This window comes from Meleagris gallopavo, chromosome 4 (genome assembly GCF_905368555.1).
Source record: "Meleagris gallopavo chromosome 4, MGAL_WU_HG_1.1, whole genome shotgun sequence".
NCBI lineage: Eukaryota > Metazoa > Chordata > Aves > Galliformes > Phasianidae > Meleagris > Meleagris gallopavo.
In genome coordinates, this window is record NC_139407.1 from 20,022,120 (window position 1) to 20,043,685 (window position 21,566).

The window sequence follows — 21,566 nt, forward strand, 5'->3', positions numbered from 1 at the left end:
ATCATCCACGTACTTTCAGAAACACAATGCAGTAAATGAAGAAGACTTGACTAGTTGCCTGAATGTTTAAAGCTTGCATGATCAAAAAAAATCTTCTGTCTGATGAAGAAGTTTAAGGAACCCTTTTTTTCTAACAAATGAAAAATACTATTTGAAACACAGAACTAGTATAAAACCTCCAAACTGCAATATGAAAAAGAAATGCATGTTTCTGCTTCCCATCTCTTCTTTCCCTTCAATGACAAAAAGCTCAGTGCAAAGTAGTTTGATTTCTATCCTGGCAGACAACAGACAAACCCCAGTTCTATCTGATTGCTAACAGAGGCTAAAAACTATACTACAAAAATAAAATCTGAGAGCCTGTGCAGATTTATAGTAGGAATGAGACAGTTGAATCAGTAGCAAGATTCAGCACTGCTGGACTGCTAGAGGTGTTGCTGAGTTCTACTAACTATCCCAAAGCATTTTTCATTCTAGTCTTGTTACTCCAAACCCAGAATCTCAATGGAAAGATTTAAAGATCACAGCATACTATTATTATGTTCACTTTGTGGTGGACATATAAAAAGAGATGGGGTAAGTGGCTTAATGGAGTAAAAAATAACTAAATGAAATAGGAGAGGGATCAGAACATAGGATGCTTTCAGCTCCTAAGCTGAATCTGTCAAATTGCACCATATCATTTTTAATACTTCAATATGTGGTCTCAGAAATGCTTGGGATACGCTTTCTTATCACAAAAAAGAGACTATAATTCATACAAAAAGTCCTTTTATTTGGTCTCTCATTCCCAGGTGAAACGTGTGTAAAAGTTACAAAGTCCACATGGTGAAGCATATTTTGAAATACCTGTGTCCACATATAAGATGTGACACTGTTCTTTCAGCTCTTCTTTGAATTTCTTGGTGAAACAGCATAAGAAAAGCATAAATTGTGATTAGGTGTACTTGTATTTTCACAACTGAAATGCACTAATAAGGAAATAACTTCCAAGAATATAAAAATATTATGCTGAAGAATAATTCAAAGAAAATAATTCAAAGCTAGGCAAAGTCTGCAAAATTTAAGTATTAAAATGTAATCCTTGGACTGAAATGTGAGAGTTGTTGCTGATAATCAGCTGTTCTGTAAAGGTGTGAATGCAAAGCCGAGGGATATATAGTTGATGCTTACTCTTGAGGAATCACAGAATAAATGAGGTTGGAAGAAGCTTAAGGAGCTCATACGGTCCCACTCCCCTGCTCAAGCCAGGACACCTACAGCCAGTTACCCAGGATCAGGTCTGTGTGGCTTTGATAGGCTGAAGAGCCCACCACTGGGCAGCTTGTGCCAGAGTTGGATCATGCTTTCATTGAAAAAGTGCTGTCTGATGTTCAGAGGGAACCTCCTGTGTTTTAATTTGTGCCTATTGCCTCTTGTCCTGGCGTTGGGCACCACTGAACAGAGCCTAGCTTTGTCCTCTTCACCTCTCCCTACAGGTATTTATAGACATTGATAAGCTCCTCCTTCCCTGTGCCTCCCAGCACTGAGCCTTTTCTGGACTGAGCAGTGCCAGTGCTTCTTCATAGGAGAGATGCTCCAGATCCTTTGTCATCTTTGTGGCCCATCAGTGGACTCTCTCTGACGTGTACACCTGGCTTGCAGTGGGGAGCCTGGAACGACCCAGCACTCCAGGTTTGGCTTCACACCTACAGCAGTGGTGTCCCAACAGATCAACAGCTGGATGTTTAGGATCCGTACTGATTTCCTCTTAGCCTAGACAGACAATGAGTAGAAAAAGCAGATCTTCTCAGGATGGTGATCTCAACAGCCTCCAGTGGTATCATCATTCACAACAGGCTTCGTTGTTTTTTTTTAAATGGAAATATTCACACTTGTTTCTCCAACTCAATATGCCACCTTCAGCAATGAAAACAAAGGTGTTCTCTTATAGAAAGGAAAAAGTGAGGTTTTCAAGCAGTAGCTCAGAAACTCACTGATTGCTTACCACTCATCGCCTTATTTCAAAAAATACAAGATGCAACAGAACTGTGGTACTGTTATGCAGCAGCCTGCTTTCCAATCCAGGAATTCTGGAAAAAAAAAAAAAAAAAAGTTTATTTTTCTTTCAGATTGCACAACAAGGCCTTTCAACCTGAGGAAATAGACGGAGTATACCTTCAAGATGCAGTGAAGCAAGGGCTGGCTGTTGCACAGTTTCCATCTGTTTCACCTCCTATGCTTACACCAGGGTTTGGTGGGACTTCTTCAGTGTCAGGTGCTGGCTTTTGCTATTTTCCTTGCCTTCCCCATCCCACCTCACATTTTTGTTCTTGTGGGGTTTGTCAGGACAGGGCTCACAGTGCGTCTGACACCGTGGGCCTTGCTTGCTCCACGACTGATGCCAGCTGTCGTACCTCTGTTACCACACTGTCCATTCTTGATGATATGCCGGATCCCCACACCCTGACCAGTCCTGCTGGTGGCTGTAGTCAGCTCAGTGCCTGTCAATGGGGTGAACAGCCTGCAATGCCTGCACTGCCAGCGGTGACATCTGCTGTTAGAGTCTGTGGCTGGAGTTATCACTGAAGCCATCTTGCTCTCGTGTGACAGAACCCAGCCAAAGCCAAACCAGGCATGCTGAGTTTTGCTCCTGTGTTTTCTTGGGAAAAGCTCCAAGTGGAGATGAGTGTGCTATACATCCTTCCATGGCCTAGAAACAGCACTAATGCCTTATTGTCACAGCAGCAGCTTCTGTGAGAGCTGGAGAAGTTGACATCCTCTTTGCCATCCTTGTGCCCAACCCGTGCCTCAGGTCGTTCTGTGCATCCAACTAACTCCCCTCCATTGGGACTTACCACCAGAACTGGATCTTCCTTCCAATAGATCTCTTTACCATATGCCACAACGTTTCAGGTCCCAGGAGGGCTTACTGTGATGCTCAGGAGCAGCACTAAGCTGCTTAAGTAGGTATTGGAGGGCATCATGTGAAACTAAGGCCCAAAATCCGTGTTCCTTTTATTCTGCTTACAGGGAAGGAACTGTTCTCAGGCTATACGTAACCACTAATTACAGTCTTCAAGATACTTTTAAGAGAAAGCAAAGGTTGCACTGATAAAAATGTATGTTTCTGAAGTTATAGGTTGTTTTCATAGGTCTTGAACAAACTAATGCAGGCTTTTTGTTTTGTTTTGTTTTGTTTTGTTTTGTTTTGTTTTGGTGAGAGGAAAAGACATACACTGGAGCAGGGGAGAGACAAGAAGATAAGGAATTACTTATTCAAAGAGATTTCCTTGAGTCAAAGAAATCCCTGAAGGAAGTCTTGCTTAAAACAAACAAACAAACAAACAAAAAAAACAACCTGAAAAAGAACATAAGAGATTCTCAGAAGTACGTATGCAGATTTTATGTGTCTGTAACACCACGTCAAATATTAACACTTTCCTGCATATATCTCTAAGAAATCTGTTTCTATGTCTCAGTGTAAATAAAGAAAGGTACAGAGAAAAGCTGATGGCTTCAGAACACTGCCTGCTGTAGTGAACCTCTAGTGCTACTCATGTCCTTCATCCTATAACCCATGAAAGAAAATGTAATATACACTGCCTTTTAATGCAGCAGAAGCCTCTTGCAAGTCAGCTTGTTTAATCTCCCTTCTCAATATTCCACATCTGTGGAATACAGTTCTCTAGCAATCTCATTTTAATAACATATTCTAATCCATTAAACTCACTCTGGTAAGCTTTCAGTGAACCATGACATTTCTAAATCAAAGTAAAATCAAAGGCCTTAAACCAGACTGCAGAGTTAAAATTCTTTCTTATCCCTTCCCTTTATTTACAGAACATTCTTATGTTCAAATATAGCAAATCATCCTGACAGAATAATTACGATGTCATGCTGTGTCAGATTTTTGGAAACAATGTCAAAAAAATGAACTGAAGAACCTGTTGAAAACTAAGAAATAGCCAAAAAAAAGCCTACCAACCCAAGCCAACCCAGAGACCTTGAGCTTAGCCAAAGAGTGATGGATGAAAGACAACCCGTAATGAGTATGTCAAAACTTTCTGTTTCCTATCCAGTCTAACCTGAGAGCTGATGCTTTTGCAGCACCAAGGGAAGCCTTTTTTAAGTCCAATTATTTAAAATCCGTAGCGTGACTCCTCCATGCCAAATGCTATCAGTGACAGGGGATCACAACGCAAAACCTTTCTTCTGATAAGCACTGGGATGTAATCAACACTGATTGTTACATGCAATTGCAATCTTGATGCTTTTCACTGTACATAGTTTTAGACTAACTGCAAAATTATTTGGACTATCCTTTTATTAGTTAGTCTGGAACTGTTTTGTAAAACTAGAATAATTGTATTTCTCTAAGGTAATTTTTTAACCCAGGAAAACATACCAAAAAAGCTGGGCTTAGAGAACATCAGTCATCTTAAATTTATTCTGCTAAAGACTTATTTGATATTTTACCAAATCTGCTGAGCATTCTTCTTTCCCATCTATTTCCAGGTGGCTCTTCCTTTCCCCAGCCCTGAACCCTCCATCCCACCTTCCCAAAAATCTCACTTCTCATTCCTTCAGGACAACCTGACAAATAGATGCAGTGATGAAGGATTATCACTTCTGCTGCTGCTCTGATTCATCTAGGCTGCTTGGAAGAGAGTAGTACAAAAAGGCACAACCCCTTTTTGTAACAAATCATCTTCTGAACGTTTTCCTGCCCCATGAAATTAAGCATTATGGCTCACATTAATGAACACATATTATTTCCCTTGCTCTGGGATTTTAGAGGGACCTTTTGGAGCCATCGATCTGTGACATCGGAAAGCAGCAGACCGCTTGGTTTCTGGAACAGCAACACCTGGAGCTTTCTTCTCTGCTGGAAGCAGTAGGGACAGCACTCGGTATTTCATCTCTTGGGTCATGGAAATGGGCAGCTTCTGCCTTGGCAGCCAGGCTGCAGTACTTCACTGAGTGGGCCTGACTGATCACACTCTCATCCTCCTGCCATCAGCACCGTGCTAAGCAGGAAGGATGCTGGCACGCCTCTGCCCTCTCAGCAGAGTGGTTTAATGGAGCTTTTCTCATTACTCAAGGTTTCATGTTTTCTACAGACACAGGCAGGCATTACAACAGGTACCACAGTATCAGGATCTACGTACTTTCAAACTCCCTTTCAAACCACTGTATGTCAGAAGGCTGGAGTAAGTTTCACAATTCAGTCTTTCTAAGTGCCTGTCTCTGACAGATTCAAATGCGTTTGCATGCTTAGATTTTCAGATAGCATGTGAATAACAGGTCATTCATGTGCATGTAGAGTGTTTGGAAAAGCTGAACTTTGTAAAGTAGCAGGAGCTTGGAAGCTTAGCACAATGCAATTTTAAGCTAAATAGTAAAAACAATAGTATGTGTATATATGTATAATTTGACAATACATTAGGTTTTGCAACTCTTTGCTAAGAATGATACCTTTAATCTCTTGCTGCATCTGAACATTTATTTGACACAATAACCACAATTTTGTTCATCAATATTACAAAAATTGTGCCTCAAATAAAAAGATTGTTCCCACGGGACAAAACTTTCAATGATACACGCGAAGTTACAGTAGCATCCAGGAGTTCATATTTTGTAGCTGTTTTCATTAGGGAAAACCTTTATTAACATTTAGCATTTTTTTCATCAGCAAAGCGCTTTCAAAACATTTGCTAATTAAAACCTTTATATCTTTTAGACAGTGAAAGTGCCTTTTCCAGCCCGCACGTGCTATGTAACTTATTTTATTAGTGGTTTAGTAATAAAGTCAGATAAACGTTTGATTTAATAATTAGCTTTTATAGAGTGCTTTCTGCCTTCAAAGCACTTTGCAAACATTAACTAATTAATTCTTGCAACTCCCCTGTAATTTGGGGAAGCAAGCACATTCATACATGCTTGTATGTGGTTTAGGGAAGAAAGTATTATCTCGGGCATTTTACAAAACAGAGAATTAAGACATATAAATTATTTACTTAAGTCCACAAAGACAGAAATGTAGTCAGGGTAGGAATTGAAACTCATTCATCCTCCTCATCCTTGTCCATACCCTGACTTCTCGGCTCTTTCAGGAATTTTCTCTGGAGAAGTGCAGCTAGGTCAGCCAAAGCAAGGCATGGATGCTAAGCAGGCATCTCCACCTTCCTACCACCCAGTGTCCCAGGCACAGGCATACTCAAGGAGCACACGTGGGGTGTGCTTACGTGGTGATCCACACAGCAAGTTTGCCTTACACTCTGGCCACTTGTCTGTGGTTCATGAATGAGGTGGGGGTCACAGCAAAGCGTTGCGGTGGGGCCAGCAGTTTCCAGCTCCCATTAATGAACTCTGCTCACTCTTATCCACTGGGCATTCACACTGCCACAATATGAAAATATTGTCAGTATTCTGTGAACAGCTTCTTTTGTTTCTGTCTCCAGTTTAGGTACAGCTTGTTGTAAGTATGCATCACAGTACAAGAGGAATTTATGTTGTCCCTTTTCTTTCCTAACTTGTTTACTATTTGATATCTACAATAATACAGCTTTCTTGCCTACCCCAACCCATCTGTCTAGGATGTTATGCTGCGTTTTGGTCACACAGTAAATCAGTACTTCTTCATGTGCTGTAGGTGGAATGAGAAGAGTATAGGTGGAATGAGAAGAGTACAAGCTGCAAGAAGGCTGCACCATGCACCAGGGTACCAGAGGTCTTTGAAGAGTCATTTGCGATGTTTCAACTCAGCAAAGCAAGTAAGCTCTTACCTTATAGGCTTTAGAAATTTTTCTGAAGTTAAAGTACATTCTTAGAACATGTGAAGGCCATTAAGGAGGTTTCAAAATGAATGTCTTGTTTTCAATGAATTTAAGAATTTCATGAGGTACACATGTTCAAATACTTATCATTGTTTATTTTTGCTAGATGTTGTAAATTAATGTTATTGTGTACATTTTTGAGTGATTAAGCAGTAAACCGGAAATGGATTGTGTCACTGCTGTGTATCAGCTAACATTTAAAAACTTCAGGACATTTTTAATAGCTCAAATGAGCCAAGTTTTCAAGTGTCATAGTGTCTTCTTCAGGCAAGAGAAATAGAGTGAAACAATACGAAATATCTGGCTGCTTGCTAATGCACATTTCATCATTACATTCAGATAAACCAAACAATTAAATAATGCAGAAGGTTTGTGTAGATTAGAGAATTAGGGACAAAGCATTCCTTGGTGGTCAGCTATTTGTTTAGTGTTGAAGAGTAACTTTTGTAATTCTGTTTCTGTAAGCCGAGTCTATCAAGTAGAGACTACTAGACAACAGAAGAGTGCTGCATTTTGCATGTGGTGTGCCAAGCACTATTTCTCTGTGGATATGAACAGATTTTTTTTTAATTTGTTATTTTATTGTATTTATAATTAGCAGTCTGGAAAAAAAAAAGTTCTCTTTTAGCATCTGCAGTGATGCATTGATTCTTTCATTACAGCAAATACGCATGACCCCCGGTGTTCAACTGTAAACAATAATAGTTACTGGCTTCATTAGTAAGCTAGCAGATGGCTTATAAGTTCTCATGGTAGCTTTTATCCATTTGAGGCTTGCAGTGTGCAAATGTTTGTCTTTTAAACAGGATAAAACAATGTAAAAGGGACTCTGTGCTTTGTTTTTATTAGTAGCAATTCATTTGGATTGGAGATTTGAATCTGAGTATGTGAGTGCACTGTCAGTTTGTCCTGCCCACAGGCAAAGTACTTGCTGGGCCTTGCCCCTACCTCTGTAGCATTTTCTGTACCAAAAGAAATGAGGTCAAATATAACTTCTGAAGTTTTGACAATCATATTTTAATTAGTAGGACTCCCATTCTAAAATCTGCTTCCCTTCCCTTCCCTTCCCTTCCCTTCCCTTCCCTTCCCTTCCCTTCCCTTCCCTTCCCTTCCCTTCCCTTCCCTTCCCTTCCCTTCCTTCCCTTCCCTTCCCTTCCCTTCCCTTCCCTTCCCTTCCCTTCCCTTCCCTTCCCTTCCCTTCCCTTCCCTTCCCTTCCCTTCCCTTCCCTTCCCTTCCCTTCCCTTCTTTCCAGAATCAAGTGATGCCCCCTTTCAGCAGAGAGGCAGCACTGCCTCCAGTTTACCCTACATGTCTTGGGAATCTTACCGTTGACACCATTTTGTCATTCCAAAACCTTACTTACACAGCCAGACTTTTGCATATAGTTTTGGAATACCCAATGAAATACAGTTATTTGGTTCATCACCAGTTTTGTGCCCAGAGTGTGATGAACTTCAGGATGGTTCCCTGAGAACATGCTGCATGCAGTTGCAATGACTCTCTAAAACGTTGTTATGGAACTGTGCAGAGCTATCTAAAGACCACTTCACCTTCAATAATACTGAATACATAACTCTTTTAAAAGCAGAACCATTTTATTTCAATGTGTGAGTCTCTTCGGTGGCTTTTTAAAATACTTTTATTACAAGCTCTCTTCACAATTTTCGTGAATTTGCTTATGCTGATAGCTGGAATCAAGCTTCATTATTGAGAAATAGAAGCAGGAAGCCATATATTAAGGGCCACCAGGTTTTGAATACCTTCAATTCTCTTTAAAAGCATAGATACATGGCAGTGCAAACTCTCTCAATATGTTCCACTGTTGTGTTTCAAGTGGATCTTTACATGGAGGAGTCAGGAAGTCATTCACACTTTGTGGTCTTTCACTGTTGCCTACTTATGGTTTGTTCACACTAATGCATAAGCATTTGACTGGTTGATTTTTTGCAAAACAAATGCTTCTGTTTAGGTAGGAGTCAGCCATGTGTTTTAGAAACAACAATCAAGAATTAGAAACTTTTTCTTTAGTAAAGGGTAAGTCTTATTTTGAGGGCATAAATGAACCAGACTGCATGCTCCTTGTGTTTCCTTATGGTGCAGTAAATAATTATACTGTTAGTATCAAACTAGGGGATCTTCCTGAGTAAACAGTTATTCTAATGAATCTTTAGAGTTTTATATTGTATTTTCATATTCTAAATTCAATTTTAAAGTTTAGAATAACTTTTGTGTGGAGAGACAGCTATATCTCCTGGAAAAATATGGGAATGTTGGTTTCAGAGCATGTATTCTGTCTTCTTATCCTCATTTTTTATTTTAGTATTAAAAATAATGTGTGCATAACATTTTTCTTTCTTCTGAGCCCATCTGCTCTTGCTTCTACCTTACCTGAAGATCTAACCCCTTGCAAGTGACATCTTCAATGAAGAAAAAGCAGCAGGAGCAGATGATCTTTCAAGAAATAAGGATCCTATTTTCATGCAAATTTACAAGTAATTAAAAGTGATGGGAGAAAAAAAAATGCATCTCAATATGCAATATCTTCAAATTTAATTTGAAATATAATAGTTTTAAACTTTCCCGTAAAAAGTCCCAGACTTTTAAGTGGATTCATTTTGAGAGCAGTAAGAATTGTCATTCAGATTAATGGGCTGTTTTTCCTTATCAAAAGACACCTTTAAAACAAGTTTGAGGGTAATGGTTTTTAAGTTTTAAGTGTTTTTTTTTTTTCCTATGGTTTGAAATAAAGTTAATTAATTTCCTGAGTAAACTGAAATTCCATTCAAGTCTGTGGGTGAAGTATAGCAGTACTCAAAAAAGCCATTCTAAGGACTACTTCAGACCCAACGTGACTTCCATTTCAGGAAGCATGCCAGCTGTATCTTCAGCATTTACTGTTGCCTCATTATCTATCTAATCTTTCCTAAAGGAAGTATTTTATTAAAAAAAAAAAAAAAAAGACTTTGTTTATGAAGTTTTACCATTCTTTATTCATCACTAAAAATTTAAAAAAAATCAGGAAGGGGAAAATATATTGTGATAGCAATGTGTTCTACAGTTCTGTCCTTTTAAAACTGCTGCAGAAATGGAGAGACTTAACTTACATCTGTTCTGTCCTGTGGTATTCTATTCCACTCTATTCTATTCTATTCTATTCTGTTCTGTTCTGTTCTGTTCTATTCTTTGTCTACTGTAAAATGGAATCTGAGGTGTTGAGAATTCTTGATTCTCACGAAAGACCAAAAGAGTTAAAAGCACAAAATCAGAATAAAATTAAAATTAAAATATTGCCTAAGCAGTGGATACAGTTCTGTTCACCTTTACAGAAGCTGTAAGGTTACAGAGCTGTAATGCATAAACAACTGCTGCCATTTTATCCCATGCTATTTAGATTCATTATTCAGTATATAAAAGTAGTTACAACTCCCATGATAGGTGCACCTTTATTGATTAGAAGTAAGTTTGTTTCTAATGATTTAGGAAAGGCTGGGCATTACACACATGCATAGGAACAATGTAAAGCTACACAATTTACATCCTGCAGAATGAAAAAAAAAAAAAAAAGAAGTATTGATGATTTATTGATTACAGCTCTCATTTAGATGAGGAGGCACAGGAAGCGATAAATAATGTAAATATTTTAAAATTCTGTCAGTGGTAACCTAAAGGGAATATTGTGATTTGCAATAATACTTGGAAAAATTCCTTCACTAGTGCTAGCAACTAGAATTTTTTGTACAACAGGCCATGGATTTCATAGGGATTTGGTAATGCCCTGTGTGCATCAGCTAGTTCTACCTATGCGTCTGTGCTTGGTTTGTTTGTTTGTTTCCAAAGGGAAGCTGATGGGCTACAAGGATAAAGTGAGGCAGCTCTATGGTAAACCATTACTCTAAGTGCTATGAATAGGACCTACTGCTATATTTCAGTGTCTGTCACTTCAGTGGAATTAAGAAACTGAGGAAGCTAACAGTGGTTGGGTGTAGCCACGTCAAGATGGTATCCTGTACTCTAATAAACATCTTCCTGGATAAGATGTACTCAAATATTTTAACTTCACTTTTATGCGACTTTTTCCATCTTTTAAACTGTTGGAACTTCAGTGCAGATTTGGTTAGCTGACGCCTTAGGCAGCTGCCTGAGTGTTTGAATTTCTTATGATAATGAACAGTTAAAGCTAACTGGAGTGCCTCTATTTTTTAATTGATTTAGCAGTTGATTGTCTCACAAGATTTATGTTTCCCCTGTGCTCAGAAAATAATGTTGTCAGTTGTCATCTGAAGCTATATTATTTTTATTGCAAACATCATGGATGAAACATCATTTTTGTCAATTAGGATTTTAGAGGATGAAAAAGATTGTTCATAAAGGCAGAGAATATAAAATACTGTGTGAAGGTCACTAGATAGGTCAGAGCTGATGACCATCTAGCTATAAATGAACTACCAGAAGCTAGATAATATACCAAATGAGAACATTTGATATACTAATTCTTTTCCATGTAGTAACGTAAAGCAAGCAGACTTGCAATACATCTTTTTTTCTACAGGAGTAAGATTGCTTCCTTTTCTGCTTCTGCCCTCATTTCGTTTTCATAGCTTCATTCATTACACACCTATTAAAAACATTATTATATTTCTTCCAATATGAAGAAAAGACTTATAAAGAAAATTCTGGATGTCTTGAAAGCTTTGTAAAAGAAACAATTAAATGGAAGATTGTCCAGAAGAGGATCCCAAGAAACTATTCTTGTGTGCATTGGGCCTATTTCTATTCATCATTGTACTCACAAAGAGCAGGAATAATACCACTGATGCCAGTGGTGCTAACAGCAGATTACTCTATTTTGCATATTCTACCAAAAAAAAGGTCATTAGTATTGCAAAACTGAGCATTCAGAAGTTAAAAACTGACAATATTATGAAAAGAAGCATTAGCAGATTGCTCTAAGGAGGGAGAAGGAGAGCAATTTGCATCTTAATATGTGGATAGAAAATCTGGAAATCTACCAAAGGTCAATATCTGAATGTCTTTGAGGAAAAATTCTGTATGAAAATATTAGATATGAAGCATAGATGTAAGATTCATCAGAGTGCTTGTCAGTGCCTTTATGTTTCAGTCACCCAGTGAGATGATGAGAATATCTAAGGTAGGTTCAGAATTAAGCAAGAGTAGTCATAGGCTGATTCAAGAGAATGATAGAAGAAAACCACAAAGTTTCTCCATACTAACACAGAGAATCCATGAAAAGCAAATAGAGCAGGCGAGCAGAGCTTAGTTCATCATCCCCTTGCTGTGAGAGGGATTCAGATGGGACAGAGAGAAGGTTCATTTTGTTCTCAGTGCCCTGATCAGCAGCACAAAAGCCTGTGAGAAAGAATCTCCCACAGTCACTGCTTTCAGTCCTATTTTTTCTGTATGCATCTGACATCAGTAGGAAGGCAAATGAGATCATAACTCACTGTGAAAAAAATAACCTGTTCTGTTCTGTTTTACTCTATTCTTTATGCTGCACTTTATATATTAATATTTTAATCTTCCAAAACGAGGTAAGTGCGATGTCTGTCATCATTTAACCTGCCCGTTTGACCCGTGTGTTTTGCCTTAAGAATACTGCGGAAACGTACAGTCAGCTTTTGGTCTTGCTTTGTTGAGAAATGGCCTGTTTTATGGTTAAGCTGGTCTTGCACATGAAATAGAAGCTGGTGACTCTTGTGATAGTCTTTTCTTTCTGTGAGAATTGATTCTGTATTTTCTTCTTTCCCTACACTCAGACCTTCCAGAATTTTGTTTGTTATACAAATATATGTTATACTGATAGAATATAACAAAGAAACAACTCAGTCCAAACATAACCTCATTTTCCTCATCATCTAGCTTTTCAGTTAGCTTGACTGTAGGCTGCAAAATACTGAGATCTCAGATCTATGAAAAAGCATTATGGAGAGTGGAAAATGAGTTTTCTGTGTCTAGAACCAATTTTGGATATCTCAAAAGATAACATATTAGAGCTCCTGGACAGCTGCAGGTTTCACACCTCTTTTCTGTAACACAGGTGAAAAAGAAGTTATCATCTTCTGCAGCTCAACAGAGATAACTGCCTGAGAGCAAACATTTGTCTCAGATGCAAAGATGCAAGAACATTAGTGAGAATGCACGAACAGTCCCTGATTATAGACTCAACTGGCCGCTCATAATTTTGTATTTTCAGTCAGAGTAGACTTACTGCCTCTATGAGCTCTTCCCATTTGCATCAGCTTCAGCCCATGTTTGTTTGTGAGTTGCTGTTGTCAAAAGAATAAGCCACCTTGGTACCAGTGAGTATGGTCAGATGTTGTGAAGTGCAGCTTGCATTTGTTTTCTTAATATTGTCCAGCTGGTTCTCCTACAGGCTGCATTTGGAAACTGAAAAGGCATATGACTGTGTAAATCAAGGATCTGATAGCCACAGAACTGCTTCCAATCACTGGTTTTGAGTTTGCACCTTCTGGAGAGGCTCTAACATAAAAGCTGAAATACGAGGACAGATAGAGCAGTGATAAATGTAGCATACACTGCGTTAGTTAGACAGCATGGCAATGAAGAACATCACTTAGTGCTCTAATACAAACACTTTACAAATAAGGTGCCCTAAATCCCTCTTTGTTCCCAGAAGTATCACAGCAGTCTTCCAACCAGTACTGTCCTCTACTTGTATACCTCCTAATTTATTGAGAACAGGAAGATAAGAGAAGATTTTGTTCTGCTGTTCTGTCTGCTGCCTTACCTATCAGTTCATTGCACAAAGACAGCTAACAAGTAAACTTGGGCTGTTAATCTTTGTCTTCCTGGGTCAGATTCAAGTTAATATTCTGGTCTGCAATTCTTTTCACACCCATTCGTGCTGTGAGACTGGATTTAGCCTTCTTTATCTTCTGTATAGAATTTTTGTCCTTTCTATCTACTGCCAAGTATTGAATGGTTAATGGTATTTATGCAGCATTCTACATTCTTACCAAACAATTTGAACATAATTTAATGTATAATTTATCCAATTACCTGGATTCAACTTTGTATCTAGCATTGCCAGATCTTTGACATGTTCAATACAGCCCATAATTCTGGGCATAACCTCTGTTATTTTTTGACTTCCTTATTCTTACTTTTATACATTTTACATCTATCATGTCTAAGACATATATATATCCTTTTTTTCCCCCATTCAGTTTGAACTGTATTTTCCTGCTTTCTGTTCACGGCCAGCTGGTCCTTGCATTCCTGACACATCAAATTGCACACCTTGAAGCTCTGTCAGTTTTCCTGTTCATTAATACGCCAAAGATGAGGACTTAACACTAAGCTCTGTGATGCTGCATTTGTCATCTTCCTCTTACATTTGTAACCATTCCTTGACTTTGAAAGCAAGCCAGTTTGTTATCCAGTTGAGTATTATTTCCTTACCTTCATACCCTATTCATTAATAATGTATTTGATACTATATTAAAAGCTTCCAGGGAATACAAGGGAATAATGTATACTTCTTTACCCTGGCCTGTTTGTATTATAACTTTCTCAAGATATTATGCAGGTTGGTTATGCATTATTTTCATTTTCTTAGAATCGTAGAATGGTTTGGGTTGGAAGGGACCTTAAATCTCATCTAGTTCCAACACCCCTGCTGTGGGCAGGAACATTAGGCAAGGTTTTGGTAATCCTTACACTGTAATATTAAAGCTTCTATTTACATGGAGAGTTTGGGCAGTTTACCAATGTAGAAATATTTGTCTTACATTTTTAGATACCTGCCATAATCGAATAAGCATTATTTAATATTTTCTGAGAGACATAACATAAAGCAATGTATTTGGATGGTACCCAGTGCAAAAAAGTACAATTTCACAAAACAGAAAGGAACGACATTCTAACAGAGAACAAAGCAGAGTCCATCAAGACATACCTTCTTAATGTCAGAAACGTGTATTTTACACACAAAAATCTGCCAGTGAAGTTTTTACATCAGTTATAGTTTCATAAAGTACTCTGGGGTGTGACTCTGTAGCAATGTGAAGACAACAAAGGAAATACAAGCTTGCAAAAGTGTCACAAACACATTACATCCAGAAAGTACCCATTAAATTTGATGGAGAAAGAATTCCTGTTCCAACTTATTAGGTTGTTATACACTTAGAAGTGGAATTCCTTTAAAACTCTTCGCCATTAAAAGCCCAGTGAATTCAACAGGGATTCATGGTGAAAAGAAGTCTGGTTGGAGACATTTGCCATATGCTACTCTTTCAATTTCACTGAAAGTTCTGTGAGCATGTTAAGGACAATATAGACTTTTCATAGCAACACTTTTTCCTTACATACCTCATACTTCATTTTTTGTGCTTCATTAATTGATACAGAGTTTAAAGAACAACAATAAAGAAACAGAAAAATGGGAGCATCTTCCCTTTTGACTTCATGGAGTCAGAGCAAGGCCTGTTCCTGTGATTCACCATACAGAGGGGATATAACTGTATTCCATGTACAAAGTATAGTCCCATAAACTTGACCACTCTGACCAACTTCACAAAAGGGTGGTTAGGCTGTAGGTTAGAGGACTGGTTCTCTAGCCATTTATGTGACTTAACGCTTTTTCCACATTGGCTGACATGTCCATTTCCAAGTAATTTATGAATATACTGAAGAACATGTCTCAGACAGACAACTGTGAATCTTCACTTGTAATGTCCCCACTATGAAAATTCACCAGTTACCCTCATGCTCTCTTTTTTGGAAAACAAAAATTGTTGTTTTAGCCAACAATTTATCCATGCCATAGCATCAGGCTGGATTCGTATTACATTAAAACTTGTTATGGGCAGAAGGGATTGTACCTTAAAGGAGGAGATAAGAATGAACTGTTGGTCCCATTAATGTTTTAATAATCTATCGTTACAAATCATCCCATTAACACAGGAAGAAAATTTCAACAATACAGTTAAAATCATTGTATATAAATTGGTTTGTATCTGCTCAGTTTCTTTGGAGCTGTGCTCACCTTCTGTATGTCCTAAAGGGTCCTAGGGTCAACAACTTCCATCTTCCTTAAAAAGACTGAATAGAAGTGGGCCTGCTAGGAGTCACTGTCCTTCTATGTCTCTCCTGGGAGGAGTTTCATGTTCATAGCTGATGTTTCTTTCCCCTCAGGTCGGGAGTCTGCTTGGGTTTTCTCACTACAATCTACAATCTTCTCATTGCTGAAATCTGAAATTTGCTCCACAGCTTCCTTCAGACCTTTGTAAAGGGCTATTGTTAGAGCAGGGTTGCTAGGCTTGTACAGTATGAAAATATCCAGATAGCCAATAGCCCCTTGACCAGTAGACAACAGTCATATACTGAAAAAAAAAAAAAAAAAAGTAAGTCCAGATCAGCTTGTCAGAGCCAGCACGGGACAAGTCCTGGGCTTCTGCACTGTCAGGTCACTATGGGGTCTCCGGCCTTTTACTGGTATTGGCAAAATTGTATTTACTGGGCTACACCTGAATGCACTGAAATGCTTTTATCAGAATTGTAAGTTGATGCTTTCCTCGGGAGAATTCAAAATTTTCCAAATAAAACAGATCTATCCAGGTGTCCCCTAATCCTGTTCCTTATCACTGTTTCTAGTTATTTGCCCAATACGCATCAGGCTTACACTGCTACCATTCCCCAGATTTTCTCTGGAACCTTTTTAAAGAATTGATGTCACATCTGCTTCCTTCCAGAAGCCAGGCAATTTAAAGCAATAGGTTACTCCCTGCTGTGAGTAATTCAGCTCTTTCGTCCTTGAGTTCCTTTAGAAATTTGGAGTGAATGCAATACAATCCTGGTGATTTTCACCTTATCTATTTATTCCGTAATCTCTTCTACAGTAATTCCAATTTCAGACTGATCTTCTGATGGGTCCCCTGCCAAGAAGGGTTCTGGTTTCAGAAACTTCCCAGTTCTTTCCACAATGAACACCAGTGCAGAGAGTTCACTTAGCATCTCTGCAACGACCCTGTCTTCTCTGGGTGCTCTTTTATGCCCTGAAAATTAGTAGTCCTACAGATTTTGGCAAGTTTCCTGCTTCTGATGTATTTTGTGGGAAAAGGATTATTAGTTTTGATTCCTTTGTTAGTTATTCTTCAGATGCTTCTTGGTCTGCCTTGTTATGTTTTCACATTTAACCTGACAGAGTTTATAACTCTTTCTTGTTCTGTCCCTTGAAAATGACTTCAGCATTTTCAAAGATGTATTTTTTTTGCTTCTAACAACCTCACTTACCCTGCTTAGTTACATGAGCTTCCTTTAGCCCTTTCTGAAGTCCTTCTCAAGAGAAAGTCTGTATTTCTAATACAAATCCTTATGTAGGTTCCTTGTACAGAGTTGAGACTGAGCTGTCCTTAGTTTAACAACCTCTCTCTTACTTTGCTACTCTCTTTTGAATTAAAATAAAACAGTAGGGAGGATGTGCCCAGGAGTAAGCTCCTCACTGTTCCCTGACCGTAAGCTTCTCTAGATGTTGCTGGAGGAGATTGCTGGTAGGGTTCCCTTCCTCAGAGCTGTGTCTGTAGGGAACAAAGGAATGAAACTGAGGACATATGTGTGCGTGCTGTTCCAGGATTTTCTGGGCTCTTACCTGCCTTTGCTTTGTCCCCTTACACTTATTTGTGCTGCATTCAGCTGTCTTGTACTTCTGTCTCATAGCAATAGAACTTTTGCTGAACAGTTGTCCTATTTGCATTTCTGTGGCACACTTACTGCCATTTTGGGACCGTGTCAGTGGAGAGTAACTAGGCTTGTCTGGCATCACGTCCAAAATGACAGCAGGGTGATGATGTGCACAGTAAGGCTCTAGGTAGATGTACATTCCCCTGGCTTCCCTGCTAAGCTAGCAAGGAGAACTCGTCACAGTGCCTGTTCACTGACCCAGCTGTTTCACAAGACTTGTGTACATAGGATCAGCAGAAGCAAAGGGAATAGCTTGGTTCTGAGGCCTCGCTGCAGTAGTAAATATTGACAATTCCAGTGAATGATAATGAGATTGTGCAGAGGGAAGATAAAGGGCACTCCTCTCATCTACAGTGGAACGAACCATGCATGTCTCAGGTAACTCAGCCTCCCATCAGGCTATTGGGAAAGCCTCCTGTGCAGGGTGATGGCCAGGGTGATGGCCTGCTCCTCCCAGGCATACGTGCCTTTCAGTACAATGCAACTGGCCAACCAGACCAGGAAATCTGTATCATGTTGGAAGGGTGAAGTTGAAATATAACTCAAAATCAATGGCGTTGAAAAATTATGAAGTCTAAAAATAAGAATAGACTGTGATTCTTCTCATACACTTTCCATGCTGGTTCTCTAGGCTTCTATGCATCTTTACTACTCATGTACCTCTTCAACCTCATTCAGAAATCTTTCAAAGAAGAGCTGAGAGCAGGCTGCGATCCAGGAGTTTTATTCCATGCCATGGCACTTTCCAAATGATGGCAACCAGTGAGGAAATTGAAAGTTTGAGTCCTGCCTAGCACTTTAATTAAAAAAAAAAAAAAATAGTCAAATGTGAAAATAAACATGTAGGATTAAGCCATTCTGACATATTCTAAATTTGGGATCAAAGAGATAAACTTGTCACAGTGTGCTCTCGCAGAAGCTAGGGAGATAAGATTCTTGAGGCTTTGATCAGCTTTGGCTGATCCTGAGCTGTCATTCAGTGGTTTATATCCTGGAATATATATAGTCATGGTTACAGTGTGTTCCTCCTCTAATATGCATGGATCTCTGCTCTGTAGAAAATAAAGTTTTGAAGCTTTTTTATAAGATAACAAATCAAGATTAAGTTCTTGCATAGCTTAAATATTGGGGTTTTTTATTTATTTGCTCTCTAGAGGTGAGGCACCACAATTATGGTGGTTTACTCTTTTATCAGTGCACTCGCTATATCCCTTTTCCAGCACATCTGTTTTGAGCTATAGCACATCTTACTTATTTTTGTTCTGTGCATTAGTGTTTGCCAGCAGGTGGTCATGAGTACAACAGAATTTCTGTGCAAGCAGTCGGTATTACTGACAGGGTTTCCTTGGCCCTACTGCTGCTGAATTATCAGGAGAATAGAGCGGAAAAGCATTTTTAGAAAGCTGTGTTGGATGCCAAGTGGAAACAGAAGACTGCTTCCATGAGAAAACCTACTTTACTAGCTACCTGATACACTACTACTAGCTAAATATAAGTAGCTGTATTAATATTCCTTACGGCTTCAGGCTTTGGAAGTAAAAGCAGTAGCTCTTGCGGACCGTAGTAGTTCTTATATGATCTGCAGCTCATTTCAGCAGCCGTCATCTTTCATTTGTCAGCTCAAAAAAACAGACAAACTCAATATAATATCTGTTATTGACTGCAAAAGCTGCTATTTTTCTGGTAATTATCTTGGTTCGTGCCACAAGTCTGAATTTAAATGCATAATTCAGATTCTTTTGAAGTTATACGAGTCTTAGCCATTTCATTCCTCTGAATTATGCTTGACAAATTTAGATCCTATTTAACATTTCTAATTATTATTATTTTTTTTTACATTTAAGGAAATTGTCAAGCTATTCCATAAATACATAATTTTGCAGTAAGAATTTACTCACGGAAACATATTGTCATCTTCCCATATGCAGAAATTGTGAGTCAGCTCCATTCCCTGGTAGATTATTTCTTCATTTGCCTCATGATTTGAGGGACTTTCAGATTCATTCTGTTTATATTTTGAAAGTAGTTCAAATTCACTTTTTAACTACAAAGTGTAGAAAGGACGTTTTCCTATGAAAGACAGCTACAGTTCCCATTTTCACACTAGCATTTACTGGCTCAGCCTCTTAGTAAAATATGAAATGTCACAGGATTGGAAATAAAATTAATCAGGAATGATAATTATGAAAACACCGTAGAAAGAAGAGCTTTGATAACTAATAGTATAGTCAGCGACTGAGAAAACAATGAAAATCAATGTTAATTAATGTTGATAAATTGCCCTTTCAATGCATATCTGGAGTTGCACTTCTTTGTACAACTGTTTTCTTGTTAAAAAGAAAAGAAAGAAGGAAAAATATTACCTAAATTTGGATACAGAATAATATTATTAATTCAAGGAATGGCTATTTTTTTTTGTTTTTGTTTTGTTTTTGCTTTGTGAAAACCAGAAATGTAGCCATGTAAATGCTGCAAACAGCAGCCAGTCCATGAGGTGAACCACATGTGGATAAGAACTGAATTTCAAAGTAATCTTGAATTTGAAATGTAAGTTAGAAAGATGTAGAAGTGTTCAGACATTCCCGCAAATAAGATAGACAACATGATGAGAAATGAAGGGATGGTCAGCTTAGACTAGGACAAAGCACAAGACTTTGTAAAAATCTGAGTGTTAGTACATAATATATATATGTGCTACTATAAAATATATTGTATAAATAATATGTATTGGCCAATTATAAGTTAGTTAGAAATCTTTATTTTTTTATATTAAAACACATTTAGAGGAGACTTTTAAGACAGTGTTTACTTTGCATTTGACATTGGCATGTGATTGTAATTGTAAATGCTTACATATCAATGAGTTTTATTCTCTCGACTAATAAAAGGTTAAGCAATGTAAAGGGAAATGGGGTCAGAGTTCCTGGCAATTTTTCGCAGCTGATTTCTGCAAATGAGTCACTGAGGAATTTACCCTGGAAGCATAGGAAATGCCACAGACTATACAAATCTAAGACTCCGGCATTGTACCGCCTGCCCGCTGAAGTGAACATAACCACCGTATGGGATACATTAAGGAAATAAAACATCTGCGGGTGTAGTTTCTTCCCATGCTCTAGGCATTTTAAGTGTGTTTTATATGCTGAATCATGAGAGTTTATAGCCCTCATACATTTTAATACTATCTAACGTATTTTAATGCTATCAAACTCTCGCTTTTTTAATATTGATATAAAAGCACAGTCTTTTTTTTAGTCATGTTTAGCTCTTGTCTCAAACACATTTTTCAGAAACAAGTGTACAGGTTAATTATACATCAAGACCAAAAATTCTTTTATTGTTCTTATTGCTCAATTTCTCCCCTGTCTTGTATTAGGAAAGAAAAGTAAATAAAGACAAGAATTTTATCTGGTGACATATATTATATCATATATATATCATATATATATGAGAGTATATCATTGTGTCTTCATTCTCTCCTAACATGGAAGCATCGAATTGCCTTTGCTGCCTTCCATTGCTCTGTTTCCCTTTCTGTTGTATCCTTTCAAATCCTGATAACAAGAATACCAAATTCATTATGCAAGAGATGCTGACGGAAACATCTCATCTTAAAGTGTTTCAGAATAACACAGAAAATACTAGAATATGGTTTATTTTTATTCTGAATAATGTTGTTCGGAGAATATGAATTTCACCTTATGTCTTGGCCAACAAAACTAATTCCTGGGATTCTTCTCAGGACCGGGTTGATGTACAATTGTCCACTAGAGAGCAGGCTGAGACCAACAAACCCATTCTGTTCCTGTCATAAACTGACTTTGAACCCAGGTGTCTTAATGTAAATCGTTAGTACATTAAAGCACTGCACCTTCTAGCTTCAGCTGTGAGTATATATACTGCTATCAAACTTGATGGATATAGCTTGTGAAGCTTAGCGACCTAAGGTGGTGATAATAAAGTATTCTGGAACCTGGATAACATTTTATTCTGTCACTATGGTTTTCTTGCTCTGGTGACATCAACTA

At 38.1% G+C, this 21,566-nt stretch overlaps 1 protein-coding gene across 10 annotated transcripts in view; it reads left to right on the forward strand.

Annotated features, from left to right (window-relative positions):
* The window catches only part of DCTD (dCMP deaminase), a 55,884-nt gene that overhangs the window by 6,447 nt on the left and 27,871 nt on the right, over window positions 1-21,566 (forward strand). For 7 of the 10 annotated variants that reach the window (XM_085222451.1, XM_085222449.1, XM_085222448.1 and 4 more), the window contains one exon: window positions 6,635-6,755. The gene's annotated coding sequence lies outside the window, so the exon portion shown is untranslated. Of the gene's footprint in view, window positions 1-2,269; window positions 3,370-3,822; window positions 4,032-4,497; window positions 4,893-4,922; window positions 5,193-6,634; window positions 6,756-21,566 lie in introns of those variants that run through there. The other 3 variants (XM_085222453.1, XM_085222455.1, XM_085222454.1) reach the window with 3 other exon arrangements.